Source organism: Anas acuta, chromosome 4 (genome assembly GCF_963932015.1).
Source record: "Anas acuta chromosome 4, bAnaAcu1.1, whole genome shotgun sequence".
NCBI classification, from domain to species: Eukaryota; Metazoa; Chordata; class Aves; order Anseriformes; family Anatidae; genus Anas; species Anas acuta.
The window spans coordinates 66,980,638-66,995,809 of record NC_088982.1 but is presented as its reverse complement, the minus strand read 5'-3'; the positions used below and the strand labels follow the sequence as shown (position 1 = coordinate 66,995,809).

General features: G+C 38.0%; 1 long non-coding RNA gene across 1 annotated transcript in view; it reads right to left on the bottom strand.

Annotated features, from left to right (window-relative positions):
• LOC137856397 (uncharacterized) overlaps positions 1–15,172 on the bottom strand; it is a 73,652-nt gene that overhangs the window by 2,397 nt on the left and 56,083 nt on the right. The window lies entirely within an intron of this gene.

The window sequence follows — 15,172 nt, the reverse complement described above, 5'->3', positions numbered from 1 at the left end:
CAGGAATTGCTACTGAAGCATGCTGAATGGAACTTAGCCAAATGAGTAATGCCCAATCTATTGCTGATTGCACAAATAGTAGAACTACACTAGTTATTTTCCAGAAATGCTTTCTACACATGAAATAAGATTTTGAAACCATTTATTTCTCTGAATGTGGAGACATTTATAGAATGTTTGCTTACAAAAGTGTGAATTTCACTTTAAAAGTACTGTCTAATTTCTCAAAGTTAATTCACAATCTTAAAGTCATTAAACTGTGTGCAGTACTAGCTTGGAATAATTGTTTAAGTGGGTGATTCAGTCCAGCATAAAAACAAACAAACAAACAAACAAAAAAAAAACACTTTACTGCTTTCCATATATGTTGGAGTAGCAACTTGGTTGTGAACTGCAGCTACTAAGGTTAATACTGCTTCCTTTTTACGTACCTCTAGAACATGCAAAAAGACCTAACAACCTAAAGATGGACCTAAAGATTTAATGGTTGACATTTCCTGTTGGTTTTCCTAAGAAATGAAAATAGACTAGTCTGAATTTGTTCTTTATTTGTCCTGATTAAAAGCTTCCTTCCATGAAATACATCTTCAACCTATGGTTTATGCCAGAGGACTTTCTTGTGTCCAGATCCTTTCCTTACAAGCATATGCTGGTAGTAGTATTACAGGTATATACTGATAGATTTATCTGAGGCTGGAATATCAGTTTCGTTGGAACAATCAGGGAGTTTCACATTTCGTTCTGTCCCTGCTGTACTTGCACTTGGGCACAGCAGATCACCCATGCAGAGTTCATCGCAGGACTACAGTCTATCTTTAGATCCTTTATAGCATTCTTTATAGGGCATAGTCAAGGGTGATCATCTAATGCAAGTTTTGTCTTCCCTCATCATTCCTGATTTAGTGGTGTCCTCCATATCCTAAGCACTTTGAATCAACATCGGTTCAGATAATTATGCTAGAAAGGAAAGCAGTAGTCACAGTTTATTTAATACTTAAAAGAGTTAAGCACATTTGAATGAAATGCAGCTTAATCAAAATCAGTTTTGCCTGAAGTGCTGGACGTATGACCTTTGGAATGATAACAAGTCATATATTTCTTTTTCCCATAAGTAATTAATGGTGTTATTAACTAATGAAATATCCAGTATAATAGTATGTCTTATCATTATATTTTAAAACAACACTGGTGTGAATGCACACACAAAATTACATTTTTAAGATGCTCTAAGGTAAGATGTTATTTTAAAAATGGGGACATTTCTTAAAACTCAAAAGATCTTTGTATGGCAAAACCTACCATAATGCTTGGGGAAATATAATACAGATTTTTTGATCACAAAACCCTAAATATACCTAGAAACGCACTTCTTTCTAAAATTAAAAAAAAAATAAAAATACTTTTCAGTATTTTTTTTAATTTAAGTTCCTTTGTAACCTTCTATACTTTGTTGTTTCAATTTTATGTATTTAAAATCTTGAGTAAAAGTTTGCCATATAAAAATAGATAAAATTTCTTCATTCCTGCTTCTGTAATTGGATCAATGCACTTTGTTACACTGTATTTTGCTTTCCAGGAAAATAAGCCTTAATCCTAAAACCACATCTTAATATTAGAATAATATTTTTACCTCTTGATGCCAAACCTGACAATCAGCCATTTCATTAAGAAGTTATCTTGACATGGGATTTTAGAAAAGCTCACATAGTTAAACTAGGATTTACGCATTTTTTTTTTATATTAACTGCCTTTTAATTCATTTAGGTAACATTATAAACCTTTTCATAGTAAAGATTACTGGTAGGCTGCATTTGACTATCTGCACTCAGTAAAAGCTTCACACATTTAGATGTTGGAGGAAAGGATGACACTTCTCTGCTGATATATCTACGTAGTGAGATTTTGCATTAACTCTAAATTGCAGGATACTTCTTTAGGGCTGCAACACGAGAAGCTGAACCTTGAAACACTTTTAATGAGAGGGAATTATTATGCCAATAAAATTTCAAAGAAGTTATAAGCACTTAATGGCCACTCCCCACCCCAGGCTAAGGAGCAACAGGCACCATGGATTTGTGAAAAAGCAAGGTGAAAACAATTTTCTTTGTTTTGCATCAGGGCAGGAAGGCTCATGAATATGGGAAAACCAGCAAATTTTGTATATGTTGACTTTAGTAAGGCTTTTTGCACTGTGCCATTGTGGCATATCCATAAATTCGGGTATCCTGTAGCATAGCTATGAGCTATGGAAACATGGTCTAGATTAGACTCCAGAATTGGTTAAAAGCCAACATAGCAGTCAACATAGAGGAGCGTATGAAATGGAGTTGTGTTCGCATGGCCCCTATTTAGTCCTTTTATTTACAACCCAGGTCAAGGAATAAACACTTTGAATACTAAATTTGAAGGCGATAGAAAACTGAGAAGGGACTGTAAGTATGCTGGAGGTCAAGATTAAAATTCAAAGTCATCTTGCCTAAGTGAAGAAATTGTTTGAAAACAACAGCATGTTATGCAACAGCAACAAGGATTGGTTCCACACAGTATATATAAAAAATGCAGAAATACAGTACAGGAAAAAAAAAAAAAAAGCCTAGGTAACCATTCTGCAGAAGCAAATCTAGGAGTGATAACAGGTCATGCCATTATGAAATATGGAAACATCACACTTGGTTGTAGGAGGATGCGTACACGCCCAACACTGCACTCTCCTTTGAGTACAACTATTACACGCTATGCCCAGTAAGGCAAGAGCACTGTGTCCAGTTCGAGGCATACAGCTCTTTTGTTGTGGCTGAATTTGAGACAGTCCAGAAAAAACTCCGTGCTCGTTGCTCTAGAAGTTGGCCTTTAGAGGAGGATTAAATGATCTGGAGTTGCTGAATATAAAGTAGAGAATACTGAGGAGAGCATGTCTTGAAGTACCCAGAAAGGTGCTGCAAGAAACACAGAAATGTCTGTGTCCTGTTTTCATGAAAAATAGAACAAGTAGTGCTTGCATTAGGCTTAAGAAATTCTTCCAGACTATAGAAATAATTAAACACTGGAGTATAACATCTGGTGAGGTGAATTCTTCATCATTAGAGTCTTTTAAGAACCTGTTAGACAAACAGCTGTCAAAGCTGACTAACTTGGAAGTTGATCCTGCCTTTGGGCAGAGAATGGACGGGATGATCTGCAGCCCCTCCCAGCTCATTTTCTGTAATGATTCTTTCTTTCTCTGTTTCATTATGTTTTTCCCAGATTCTTAACCTTCCTTCTTGCACCTGATTTTAACAAGAACAATATGTAGACCTTATGGGGGCTTTCCTTAGTTTAGCCTTTTCATTGTTTTTTACCATACAATACAACAATATCAGGTGAACAAGTCCATGCAGTTGATTTTAATACATTATGCTTCAAATAGGGAGAAATAGTCAGCAGTTTTTTACAATATGGGCTGTAATTAAATTAACAGGGGTGTATCAACCCCCCAAAGTTTTTACCAATTTCTAACTTTTATATTCAATTCTTTTTGGAGGGCAGGGGAAGGGGAATATTTAGTAAGTATTTCTAAAGACATGCTTCACATGTAAGGCTTTGCTGAAATTTTCAATTAAAACAGAATAAACCTTTTGGGATGAAAACAAATGTGCCTTTTAATTAGCATGGCAGCATAAAACACAAATACATTGTATTGCCTACATTGCAAAAGCCAAAAGGATATTTGCTAAGTATTCCCTAGCTGGTACTACAGTGTGTTATTTTCTAATTCACTGCTATGCTGACAGCTCAGTTTTCAAATGAACTTTAAGTAAATTCATTAACATTTCTGTCACTTCTCTGTTACTTTTATTTAAAAATGAAGCACTTTCTCTCATTTAAATAGACTAAGATTATTAAAATGCATATTCTCATGCCTTTGTCTCTTCTATGGGTATTTGGTTAAACAATCTAATCATGACAGAATTTTCTACCAGAGGAAGACAAGCTGCATCATCTGCACATCAAGCATTTCATTACTGTTCCATTAATTTCTTCAGTGCCAATCTGGAAAAATCTCTCTCCACTGCTACCTGTAGTAAAAAACTATTTCTGTGATAAATTTTGGCCCGCTAGGAGATTTCATTTCCTGCAGAAATAGGTCGCCCAACATCTAAGCAAGGTGAGCGGGATCAGGGATGCTAGCTGATTTAGAAAGCAAGCAAAGCTCATTCTCATGTCCACCAGGGGGAGGAAAATGCCATGAGGGTTTGTAGTGAGCCCAAGCTCAACAAAAGCAGTTTACAACCATCTTTTTTTTTAAAAAAAAAAAAAAAAACACAAAACTTTTCAGAGACTTGGATCCATCACTTGCAATAGTAGTCATACTGAATTAATTTCCAGAAAACTCTGTTAGCTTTTTCTTCTAAAATACTGTGAAAAAGTTGATTTTTTAAACTTATTTCATAAACATATCTAATTTAAATACATGGATCATGTCATTTCCTTCTGTTAATATTGAATATTAGTTTATACCAAAATCGGTCCTATTACTTTTAATTGGACCAAGTGCACAGTAAGATATAACTTAGCTGAGTAAGCACAGCAGATTATTGCTCTAAATGAAAGTAACATCTACTCAAAGCAACTGTGCAGCACAACACGTGCTTTTACCTTGGCCTCCAATGAACTCAGAATATGAACTTGAAAGAAAAGTAAAGAAACATAAATGGGTGCTTAAGAGAGATACTCTGCATGCCCACATTAAATTCAGAATGTAAGGAAAACACAATTTCAGTATTGTCTGCATCTTGTTGGAACACCTAATGAAATATATAAAATCTATTTGACGCTCAATAATGTGAGTTCTTCCCATAGTACCTTTTATCAAGATGATATCTTGTATTCTCTCATTCTGAACAGGTATTCAGAATGATTTCCTCATACATCTTCTGACGCTTTTTTTCTACAAGTTTGTAGTTATTATGGGAAAAACAAAACCAAAAAAACAACCAACCCAAAAAAAAAAAAAAAAAGCACAATAGAAAACATGTACTACACAAAAGCAAGTTTCCTGGAGGAACCATTAAAAAAAAAACAGCTCAGATATATCTTTTAAAGTGGCAACTAGTCAGACTTAAGACTCAGGATGAATTTTTATTAGTGATTAGGACTAAAGCTCACAATAACTAGCAGTCGGGCACATGAACTGAACACCAGCACTCGTTTTGCGGGGTTCTGGATCGGTAACCCCCAGTTCTGCTAGCCAAAAAAAGTCGAAGTGCTGCAGCAGCTAAATGTCCACTAGATGCCAGGCTTCCTTTGCAGAGCAGAGCAGTCACACAGACTTCGCTAAAGTTTTATACAGATAGCCTCTGTGTTCACTCCCTCACCGATGTATTGGCCACGAGCTGTTCAGCACCAAATCCTGATCCCCTTCAGGTTCAATGACAAACCCTCTGGATTTATCCCCACTATTGCTCAGAAATTTCCAAAAAAGGCAGAACACATTTCAGAAGGGTTAAAAATAGGATCTATCAGTAAGAAGATCTGTTTCTTTTTTTTTCTTTTCTTTTTTTTTTTTTTTTCCTCTGTGTCCCTCTTTTCTGTATCAGCAGAAAGCTCCCAGTGAAGAGACCGGGATGAGCTGTGTGACTGATATACTCAATCAGCAAACAAACCTAGTTGAACAGTAGCATGGATGATTGCTGAATCTGCCTCCCGTGCTCCTGCTGCCATCACCAACAGGTAGGTGACCTCCAACCTCTGGCTCTCATCAAATAGGCCAGCCAGCAGCTCAAAATATTGACTTAAAACTGCATTAGGGCAATATTTGGTTTTTTGGTTATCTCATACCTGTGGTGGAGCAGCGTGTGTGAGAGAGGCTCCCAGGGTGCAGGCATCCCCCTGCTGAGGGGACAGCGGGGCCAAGGAGCCAGGAGCTGTCCCACCAGCAGTGCCTGGGGCAGGGCACGCTCCACCTCCCATGAAGGGCCACACACCTCTTGAGGTGGGGAGAAGAGCTACCTGGGGGGCTGTTCCCTCATGCTACCCAAGCTGAAAAGCACACGCACAACTTCAAGCATTGCTTTTTGGAGTTGGGTTACCTTTGAGAAAACAAGATGGCAGTCAAAAGCCACAGCCATTCTGGTTTCTGAAGACAGCAGAGTCCCACCAACCTTGTAGTCATACTAAATGGAGGTCCAGTGCCCTGACTCCATCACCAGGCCAGCTCTGCAGCCCTCCGTGCTGTGAGTAGGCACCTTATTTTCAAAAGGCTGTTTGCACAAGAAAATACCTGATTTGAGCAAGTGCCCCTGGCAAGTTAGAAGATGCTAAGTATTAATAAACAAAGAGATAAATAAAAATAGGTTAAATTACCTATTTCTAACTTAGAACAATAACTACTCCAGAATGCCTACTATATTATTCAGAAAGCCCTTTCCTGAATTCAAAATAAGGTAATAGATGTTAAATCTTTCTGGGGAAAAAAAAGTAACAAGACCAATTAATTTGAGAAAATTCACCAGTGGAAAAAAGTAACAACTGCTTTCTTCCACCTAGGGTAACACGACACAAATTGTCCTGTGGCAACTAACACATTTTATTTAGTTTTTATTTTTAAACAGAATGAAATAACATTTATTAAAATGAAGTTTGGTGTGCCAAACAGCATTTAGTATTTGTATATGTAGTTATCTTCTAGACACTCAATTTTTCCTTCTGGCCCCGCTTAGGGCTTGATTTGCAAGGAGAAGCCTATGTAGCTCCCACAGATCCTGAGCAGAGATGCAGGCACTCAAAGTTTTTGAGAAAATCACTTAGAGTACAGTAGCTCTGTGCTCACCTAACAGCTCAGCCCAATAATCCTGCCGTACACTAAACACTGGAAACAATTACAGGGGATAGAATAGGGCTCTTGGCCACTTTGCCTATCATCAGCTTCCCCGTTGAGATCAAGTTGCATAAATGTTAATGGTTCTGCCCGTCTCGTGCTCTTCATTGTTGAACCCCTAAGCCCAGCAAAACTCCGAGGTATTGTGTCAGTGTAATCATTGTATGTGAAAGGATTGCTGCAGGATTAAGCCTTGTAAGCACCGTGAGCTAGAGAACTGTGTTAGAACTCAAAAGGAAAAACTAAAATTAGCCACTAGCATCACATACATGAAAAACGTGTTCACTAAGCATGTTAGAGGTACCAGCCATTTTACACTGGACAGATCCTTGTAGATAGAGACATTTCTTTATTCATGTATCTCAGTGAGTGGTAAATGAGGCATGCTCACAGAAGTTATTTGGGATGGAAATGAGTCTAATTAGTCTATCCAACTTAGGAATAACACTGTGAGGCAAGTCTGCAGAAGATGGGAGTTAGCAACAGAAACAGTAGTGGAGAAACAGAGTTACGCACTTTCTGCAGTTAAGCAGAATATATATTTAAGGTTTCATTTGACAAAATAAACAACAGATAAGAGGATAGTTCAAGCAGGCAAACATTTCTAAGAAACTAATTTAAAACATCCTTGTTTTAATTTCGGGGTCTATAAGCAGCCTTCTTCACACTCCTACCTTAGTTTTCAACTTTGTCTTTTGTAGTACAGTAATCAGTAAAAGCTGCTCTGATACTTCCAAGATTTCTGAATGGCACAGGGGCACACGTGCTCCAAACTTATATAACACTAAGAAAAACGAGTAGCTGTTCAGGTTGGTGAGGGTGTGACAACGATTTTAAAATAAGCTTCTAGAATATGTGTATGTATTTTATATACTGACAAATCTTTTAATCTGCAAGAATCACATCTAGTAATGAATCACATTCTTGGAGTGAATAATTCAGCCCTTGACGCCAACCTCTGAGGGAGAATATTGTGGTCATGGTGTCTGAACAGTGTGGTAGCTATGGCTACCTATATAATTCTTAGCAATGGAAAAAAAAGTGACAATGACATTAAATTTAATCAGGTTCCCCTTTTCTGCGGTTCCCACTGGGATGAGCCACTAGTGTCTTGCCTTAAATATTCAAAGCCTTCAAAGTTTGCATGTGTTCATATACTGGGACAATATCCTGCTAATACAGAACAATGGATCTGTCATGTATTTCTCCTGTGAGTAGCCGTAAGTCTGAATTTAGTTAGTATAGGGTATTATGATTGCTTCTTCTTTAGCAATTGTCTTTACATTAGTCTTCACTTAGAAGGAAGAAGAGCAGTAATGAAATGTAGGCAAAAATACAATGAACTTGGCTATTTTGGTTTGGAAATATGGAGCAAAGGACTGTGTCTTCTTAAAAAGATCCAGCTTTATTTCCAGTCACACTTCATCTGATATGAATGAGCTGGTACTACATATCACATGGCTGAATACATTTGGGGAACAAGACCAAACATATATTTAGGAAAGAGAGCTTAAAAAATCAAGCTGGAGTAGCTAAATGCATGAATTGTAAGGCTACTTTCTGTACTTAGTTTACCGAGCTGTGAAAATGTGACTTTTATTAATAGTTACTTAGTGCAGGAACTTTTTATTTCGACTTCCTTAATCTGCAGTAAAAGTCAGTACGGAAAAGGGTGCGACTGACTATAAGCATTTCTGAATATTGATTTGAAGTAGATATTTAAAAACAATGCTTAAAAGCATTTTTTGTTGTTTATTTTTAAGCAGGAAAGGAAAAAAAGAAGGGTATGTTTTTGCTGTGGATTTGGATGTAAAAATTTCACAGCAGGTAAATGCCACAGTGAAAAAGAGTGTCTGTAACACTTACAGATAAACACATTTGACAGAAAATTGTTCCCTTAGTTTATACTTATTTGGAGAGTCCCTGCGATTAGAAAATGATCAGATTCATGTCGATTTTATATTCCATCACTGACTTTTTGGTAGTTTAATGATGCTTCTTTCTGTTTATCTGGCTTAGTAAACTCAAGTCTGTTCTCAATATTTTCTCAGAGAATTAGGGTTCTGAAAGTTTTCCTGCTAAAGTGTTCGTTCACTTATGCACATACTCACAAATAAATGCTAGTAAGTCAGCAAACACAGAGGTACCTGCAAGTATTTCCGCATGCAAACCGAAACACTTGAGAATAGGTGACTAACAGCATGAGACCTTCTTACAGTCTGTATCTCATTTAAATGATGTGCAAATAGGATATCTGTTTGTTCAATTTGAACTCAAACTAAAGAAAATAACACTATTCTATAGTACCGTGCATCATAAATGAAGCAGGATGTTATCCACCTTTATTTTCCTAGGTTATTATACGGTCATATATACTACTCATTATCTTGCTACCTGAACGTTTCTCATAATTATGATGTGTTCATATGAAAACAAATGTTTCTTTCTCTTGCCATTTCTTTCCTCCATTCAGAAGAGTTTAAGGACCGAACCTTATTTTATTTCTTTTAGGTTATTTAACATGAACATGTTAGATATGTATCAGTCACATAGCAAAGACTATATGCTCTTCCTTTAATTTTTACATCATAAATGCCATATTCTAGAGAAAAGAATTTCCAAGAAGTTTTTCTAAGCCAGTATAGTTTGGGTCCTAACTGGAAAAGCAAGCTCCATGGTATGGTCAGGAACATTAGATTCCGTCCCTGAAGTTATAGCACTCTAGGTATAAGCTAACAGTAGAAATACTTTGAAATTTGTTTGCAAATAGCATTGTCTTTTTACACACAGGGTATGCCTAAGGAATACAGAAACGCTTGCCCAAACAGTTGCAGGAGTAGGACTATGCATGTTCCAGGTTTTCCCAGCCACACTTGTTTTTCCATACAGAGATTTTCTCCAGGTGGGATACAAAGACTTTGGCCTTTTGTCTAGGTTTTTACAGGCTGCCCTGCTTAGCTCTAGCCTCTTGTTCTGAATGCAAATTTCACACCACTGGCTTTTACACATGCACAGCCTGATGACACAGCGTGCGTGCAGTAGTTACAGTTCTTCCTCAATTTAACACACACATGAAGGTCGGATGTCTCAGGCTCCCCATGGGTGTGTGCTGCATAGCACATGCTTCTATCCGGGAGATGCCAGATAAAATGGCAAATCTGCGTTAGCCTTCTGGTTACTTCTAAGGAGGAAGAGAGGAATGTATTCAGCCTGCTCTTTCTTCAAGCTGCTTCTTGCTCGTTATCCAGGTGTCCTTGATAATCATTGTCCAAGCTCTGCTGCACGTAATACAGTTTTTGAGATCCATCTACATTTTAATCCTATTTTTGGTCTACTTCTATGACAGCAATTCAGATTTTGAACAGGACTAGATGAATTTATGTTTTCAAACATCTCTAGGACTAATGACCCTTTGTTATTTCAACATACATTTTTTACTCAATTTTCTTTCAAACTGCACCCAAAACCAAGCTGTCACTTGGTGACTTACTGTCACTTCAAAAGCTTTGCAAATTTTGTCACTGCTACGATAATGCCAAAAAAAGGACTTGGGGAATAACTACCCAAAACCCATCAACAACACAAAGTGATGCCTGCTCTAGTTAAGACCTAGTAATGAGCTATGTGTTAAGATACAGCACCATATGAAGGAAGTCATGAAACTGTAAAAGAGTTTTGCCTCTTGCTGGGTCAGAGTTGTTAAATTGCCAGTCAAGTGCAAGAGAAAACATCTGCTTTGACAAAACAACTTTTGCATCTCCAAAAAAGTAACACCCAAATTTAATTTACTTAAGAGGAGTGTCAGATTTTTTTTTTCAACAGATCAGTAGCAGACACCTGACTAGTAGTAGCAAGTGCAACAGATTAGAAGCAAATAAAGAGCTGGGACAGATGTTTCAAAACTATTGTGCCTCCAACACTGGCTTCATGCTTCCTGCCACTCTGAGGCTCTACAGGGAGTCAGCTCATATTTCTAAGTTTATCATCTAGCCTAGATGCTATAAATATTTTTTCCCTGGAATAAGTTAAGGATAAGTTCAAAGTAAATGACTTTGGCACTTCTTACCCAACCAGGTAGCAAATATATAAATTGAGACAGCTAGATATCACGGTAACTTCTGCTAGCCAGTACATTTTTAGATTAAACCAAATGACAAAAAGGTGTTTCCCCACAGAAATTGTACAAACTGGTCACAGAGGTTGAGAGGAACAAGTGATCTTCCAAGAAACTAGTGGCAACAGGAGGTTCACCAACAGCCAGCAAGCTGCAGGCACCACACCTGAACAACAACGATGCTAAGGGCAATTAACCTAATCTTAAAAATATCCCATTAGAAAAACACGATTCTCTCTTTCCTGGACAGATTGCATTGCTGAATGCCAAAACACCACTCACAAGTGCCTAATGATCACTATTTGGAATCTAGTTGACACTACTATACATCTTACAGCAAAGTTGTTGTAAAGGTTTTCAGCTGTGCTGTTTACCTGCAGTAATATGTATCGATGATGTAATAGATGCTGTTAGGCTTATCTCTCATTTGGAACTGAAGGATGGACCTCAGACACCAAGAAAACAGCAAACTTCAAGAAAGATAAATTTACAGTGAGACAGAGTAGAAAAGCAGGCGGTGACAAAATTATGCTCAATACAGAAAGACATACATTAAAATACCAGGATATCAGTTTTATTTTTTTCAGATATTCCTATATGGCTGCAAGAAAGCATAAATGCCCACATCATTTTGTTTTGTTTTTAAATTGCTAGTGGCCCAAAAGAGAAAGGTCAGGGACTTTCTTTTTTTGCATTTCTTTTTCCAGAGCCTCAAAAGTCAATTTAAGATATTAGCATTAATAGAAAAATGATTTCAGAGTTAAATTTCCTTTAGACAGTTAGAGAAATAAAACCGTTGCCTTCGTTTATTTTCTTTCTTGTTACACAAAATACATTTTCTAAGTAACTGGATTATCTAAGTTACAGTTAAATGAAACTATTACAAGAATGCAGCTGGGAAAATGTTGGAATCATCGTTTACAAACTACGGATACTGGGATTCACTCAGCTGTAGCGTGACACTTGAACTTACGTCTGATGTGTCTTCTATTTCTAGTGATTACAAAGAGAACTGCCCCTGTCAGACTTGGACTCTTAAAAATACTTCACTGTTTCATTACCATCATACATAACTTCAAAGTCGTAAGTCAGCCCAAAACTGAAAAAAGATCAGTGTACATGTATTTACACTGCAGGATCCATACAGGTTTGCATATTTTTTATACCCTATTTATTGGTTTAATTCCCTGCATTTTCAGACAAGAGGCAGAAAATATTTTAGAAAGACAGCATACCTAAAGTGCTAAACCTGGATATAGATCGGTAATATAGATAATATATAATTATACATAATTATATTAATATAGGTAATTATATAATTATATAGTAATTACTATATAATATAGATTTAATTACGTAGATAACATGCAAAGTGCTAAACTAAATTGTGCTATATGTGAATATAGCTACAGTGAATACTTCAGCAGTGCAATAACAGTCTTTAAAATATTTGCATTTTCAATAAAGCCATTTAAATCAGAGGGAAGTCTGATTATCTCAAGATTTCTTAGAAGAGCTGTGTTACTAAAATTGCATTACCAGTGGCTAAAAAAAAAAAAAAAAAAAAAAGCAAAGAAAAAAAGGGAGGGGAAGAGGCCTTTGAAGCAAGGCAGTTAACAAGAGTCAAGGGATTTCATTGTGGCCAGAGGAGGCGTGGACTCAGGCAGAAATGAGGGGCTGGATCATCACCATCCCACAGTAGCAGAAGCACAGGATAATTAAGAGGGGAATCTTATGTGTAATCAAGATTTCGAATGCTGTGGGTTACTGGGCCACGAATTAACACTTCTGCCTTCAACTGATACACGCTGTTTCTGTGTTTTAGATTCATTCCTTTTTTATGCAAACTCAGTCAATCATGCAGTCTTGTCTGACGATGGCTCAAATAGTGGTTGACCACAGTTAAAAGCCCTTCCTTCAACTTTCTACATTACCCATGGAGAAACCACCATGGGGGCTTGCTTTCCAAGGTATAAAAATCACAGAATCACATGGAAGAAGGTTAACAAAAAAATGATGCTGCTACAAACTGAGGCTGGCCAGGCCTAACAAAGGTGTGGGTTTTCATCACTAGGTTCTCTGGAACCTTGTGGTAGCTCATTGGGGGGGGGGGGGGGGGGGAGCAATGTAATAACAAGGGTAAGCTGATAGGGACCTTTAGAATAACAATGTTCATAATTCCTTTACTCACCCCCTCCATAGGCTCAATCTGAAGGGAGCACACCCTGTTGGCAAACAGACGGCAATTCCAAAGGGCACTAACTTGCCTGCACCCGGTGGAGCCCAGCTGATCCTTTATCAGCTCGGCGTGGGGACGCTCAAGGAGCCTACAGTGCAGCAAGGTTACCTGCAGCTCCTTCCACACTGTGTTGCTGCAAGCCATCGTAAGATTTTGTACAGGGTCCGTGCTAAGCCTGCAGCACAAGCTACACATCTGCAGCTCTGAATGTCCCTCTGAGCCGGCAAATCTGTCAGACCTGGCACCACGCCTGTCCTTACTCAACACCTTAAATCCCTTCAAGGTGAAGAATAGCTTTCCTGGCCTGCTGGCAACCACAGGGATACTGCTGTTGGCACGAAGTGGAACGTACAGTTTGGTGCCCTCTTTTTGGGTAGCATTTGGTGACAAGCAAATATTCTACCTTTGTCATCGTGATAAAGGCTCACTGTTCTTCCCATCGCGCTAAAATAAACCAGCTAAGTGGGCACAGTTGAGTTTCAGATTTCGGTGCGAGCACAACACACTTAGGAGAAACTGTTTTCTATTTCACAGACCGATCGGCACAGACTCAAAATCAGTTGGCGACAAGTAGATTCAGCGTCTGTTTTGTTTCTCTAGTGTTTGTGAATTGGCCCGTAAAGTCTGCTTGCTTCAGAAGCCCGTCACTTCAAAGCCTGTGGGATGCATAACTTCCTCGGTCTCATAAAGTATCAAAGCCCCAAGTTTTCCATTATGCTATGAGGAATTTTGAGCTGTGGTGTTTAAATTAAGAGAACCTGTGCAAAACCCAGGAACACCTGAACCAATTATGAGCGATTAACATCATCAGATAATCAAGGGTCAAAAAGGAGAGGTCATTGTTATATATAGTGATTAGAAATGGTATTAAAGGCTAAGATAGTTGGATGCAATTGAAATACTGGTTTATACAGTTTTCCATGATGCCACAAACATGATAAATAATTTATAAAAAACATCCTGTAACATATAAACATCATCATCCTTCAGAAACTTAACCCCAAGAGCAGCTTCCTTCTGAAAGAGGACACTGGCAAAGGAAGACCCTTTGCCAGTGTGGTTCTGCCCTAAAAGCCTTAGAGTACAACTCATAACTTCTCATGTGAGCATAACAACTGACTAGATGACTAATGACTGGAATATATTTGCACTGCTCACTCCTCCCAGTGACCCTGCAGGACTGAGGCAACTCTGACAGGAGGCGTGGATGCTGCACTGTGCCAGTGGGCAACTGTCTGCAGCTTCCAGCTTCCTCAGCCTTGCACTAAATGTATGTTAGAGGGAAGGAGAAAAGGTCTTCCCCTTGCACGGTAGATCCTTGTGAGACTGAAGAAAGCATTTATTTCCTAGACTTTGATAAGTTATTTAAGGGGCACATCACATTTGGAGAAACTCTGCTCAGGACTGCATTTTAAGATGATCTTAGCAGGATCTGTTTCTGCTTGGGTGGCAGCAGAAGCTATACCCACTGCCCTTAGAAGCCAGAAATCAGCTGAGAAACATTTTCACTTTCCTGTGAAGCAAGAGGACAGAGCTGTGACTGAGTAACGAAGGAACACTTCGTTAATTCTCGCAGACATTTCATGCCTCAGCATGTACATCGCTTGAATTTTGGAAGATTTTTACAGTTTTCATAAATTTGTTTCCTTGCACCATAGTTCAGTGCCAAATGTTATGTACAGTCTTGGCTCTTAAAATATTTTCTCTCTTTTTCATGCCTCGTATACTTACAAGATCAGATGCAGTTTAAATATGAGGAAAAGTGTCTTAGTAAGGATAAACAGAATAAAACAGCTTGCTGTTTGCACAAGGACTTTTATCTTCTGAAAGCTTTCTGTTTTGCAATTACAGGTTTCAGTCATTCATCTTTGTTCCTGTATTGTCACCACACATGACCTAAATTACATGTGTGTGTATTTCCTATATCCAGAGCTAATATGAGCTCACCAAAATTTGCTCCGGT